This window comes from Temnothorax curvispinosus, unplaced genomic scaffold (genome assembly GCF_003070985.1).
Source record: "Temnothorax curvispinosus isolate PA1 unplaced genomic scaffold, ASM307098v1 QBEX01010651.1, whole genome shotgun sequence".
NCBI classification, from domain to species: Eukaryota; Metazoa; Arthropoda; class Insecta; order Hymenoptera; family Formicidae; genus Temnothorax; species Temnothorax curvispinosus.
Genome location: NW_020220431.1, coordinates 1 through 3032, shown reverse-complemented (window position 1 = coordinate 3032; position 3032 = coordinate 1). Strand labels below are relative to the sequence as shown.

The 3032-nt window shown below is 43.1% G+C and overlaps 1 pseudogene; it reads left to right on the top strand.

Annotated features, from left to right (window-relative positions):
• The first annotated feature begins 3 nt into the window (after nucleotides 1-3).
• Nucleotides 4-2595, top strand: LOC112460592 (annotated as a pseudogene).
• Nucleotides 2596-3032: the final 437 nt, after the last annotated feature.

The following is a 3032-nucleotide window of genomic DNA, read 5'->3' as shown; positions in this document are numbered from 1 at the left end:
ATTGTCGAGACAATCTGCGGTTGCTTCACCGGTCCACAGACCGATGAAGGTGTGCAGCTGCAGATTATTAAAGCTCTGCTGACTGTAATGACAAGCCAGCATGTGGAGGTACACGAGAGTACGGTACTGTTAAACAATTCGTACTGTTTACAACGTTTACTTGGCGTCGCGCAACCTGGTGAATCAAACAACAGCCCGTGCGACTCTCACGCAGATGATCAACGTGATCTTCGCGCGAATGGAGACTCAGGCGGAGGAAGAGATCGTGAGGCTTGATGGGGAACATCAGCAGAAGGGTTCTGTCATAGCAAACGGCGAAACTGAAGCCAAGGTTAGTCCAGAGAATGTTCCTAGTAATGATAACATTGATTCTCAAACAATTGTCAAGAGTATTCTAGATGATGTAGTAAAATCCGTGGTGCCATTGGAAGAGGAAGTCAGTCCGGAGAACAACGGTGACGAGGCAGCCGCTGAGAATGACAACATGGTAACTGCAAAATTCACCCATGTGCTGCAAAATGATGCAGTCCTGGTGTTTTGCGCTCTCTGCAAGCTCTCTATGAAACCGCTGCCGGACGGCACTCCCGATCCAATATCGCACGAGCTCCGTTCCAAGATCTTGTCGCTTCAGTTACTTCTGGGAATCTTGCAGAATGCCGGTCCAATATTGCGCTCTAACGAGATGTTTGTTATCGCCATTAAACAGTACTTGTGTGTCGTGCTGTCGAAGAATGGCGTGTCTTTGGTGCCGGAAGTGTTCGAGCTGTCGTTAGCGCTGTTCCTGGCGCTGCTCGCCCGTTTCAAGATACACCTCAAAATGCAGATTGAGGTGTTCTTTAAGGAGATCTTTATGAACATCCTCGAGACCTGTAGCAGCTCTTTTGAGCACAAGTGGATGGTCATACATGCGCTTACGAGAATCTGTGCGGATGCCCAGAGCGTCGTCGACATCTACGTTAACTACGATTGCGATCTCAGCAGCGAATCTCTTGGAGAAGCTCGTCAATGATCTCTCTAAGATTGCTCAAGGTTGTCAAGCTCTGGAGCTAGGTGCATCGCCAAATCAGGTGCGTTATAAGAAAGAGGATGACAGGATAGATGTATTATTTGGAACAGAGAATGTTCTTCGAAACAAGCAATATAAAGTTTTGTTTGTAATATTAGTGTCTTGCTTTTTCAGAAGAAATCCATGCGCATTCGTGGTCTCAAGTGCCTCGTGTCTATTCTGAAATGCATGGTGGAGTGGAGTCGGGATCTTTACGTAAATCCCAGCGTGCCAGCGGATCAGCAACCATTGTCACATCCACCAGATACGATGCCGGAGACCCCGCTACCGCGTTACGGCAGCGCTGGCAGCCTCTCGTCGGCCAACTCCAGTCTCCAGTCTGACTGGCAACAAGGAGGTGCCGGACTCGCCGGAGCAGTATGAAGTACAGAAACAAAAGGAGGTATGGGAGGCCGGTATCGAGATCTTTAGTTGAAAGCTCGGCAAGGGTGTGCAGTACTTGCAGGAGCAAGGACTGCTCGGTACTTCGCCGGAGGACGTGGCCAGGTGGCTGCACCTGGACGAGCGGCTCGACAAGACCGCCATTGGAGACTTTCTGGGCGACCATAATCATAACCAGGTGACGAGGAGAAAACAATTGAAATTAATAGACTATACTAATTATAGACATAAATAGCGACCATGGTTGATCAACTCTAAATCATGTTATGATTATTGCGCGATAATTATTGTTAATTAATTAGGATAATGACTAATTTTGTTATACCGTTTGCACAGGTAATGTACCATTACATCGATCAGATGAACTTTGCCGAACGCGATCTAGTAACCGCACTCAAGTATTTCCTGGAGGGCTTTTGGCTGCCCGGTGAGGCACAGAAGATCGACCGACTAATCGAAAAGTTTACCAGTCGCTATTGCGAGTGTAACCCTAACAACGGCCTCTTCACGAGCGCTGATACAGCCTACGTTCTCGGCTTCTCAATTATAATGCTGTCCACCGATTTGCGCTCGCCGCAGGTTAAGAATAAAATGACCAAAGAACGATACATCAAGTACGTATAGCAATTTTTAAAGTTAATTATAATTAAAAAATTATGTTTTACATACATATAATTATTAATATTGAGAAAATTTTATTCTATTTAAGTTTATCTTTGTTAGTATATTTTTATTAATTTTTTCTTATTACATTTTATTATTATTAATATTATGTAATAATTAACAATAGGATTTATGATGAAATCGCTGGCAACGAGATTAAGATGAAGTCGAACCCTAATAATAGCCGGCTCGCCGGTAAACAGCTGATATCTAGTGAAAAGAAACGACGATTGTTATGGAACATGGAAATGGAAGTAATTTCTACGGCGGCAAAGAATTTGATGAAGAAGGCAGACGAAGAAGAAGTCAACTTGAGCGCGTTGGATCACAGCGTGAAGGAGTCCATCGGTGAAATTAAAATTCCATAGATGCACACGTTTAGAAATCGGTGTACAATCAATATATGAAGATGTAATGTGTGATACTAATAGAGGGCATACAGTACGTGCCGTATGTGAGAGCTTTCAACTAGCAAAAGATGCTGAATTCAAGGTGATAGCTCACATGATGCCGGATTTACTATAAATGTCGATTAATTTACCAAATAATTACTACGTTTACGCGAGCGTTACTTCTGTAGTAACTTACGATATATCACTCGTTTACGCGGAGTAAATTACCGTAAGTTACTACAAAATCCCGTTTACGCGAAGGAAAATCCCGTTTACGCAAAGGAATTATCGTAAGTTACTACAGAAGTAACGCTCGCGTAAACGTAGTAAATGATAACTTGTACAATTATTTTCCATTAATACCTATACTTTTGTATTAATTTTAGGAATTTTTCAAGAATCCTGCATTTCGAGTAGATGGATTAAAAATTTATCCAACACTGATGGCACTGATACGTGGCACCGGCTTGTACTGAATTATGGAAACTGGGAGATATAAAAGCTATGCGCTCAGTGTATTAGTTGATCTT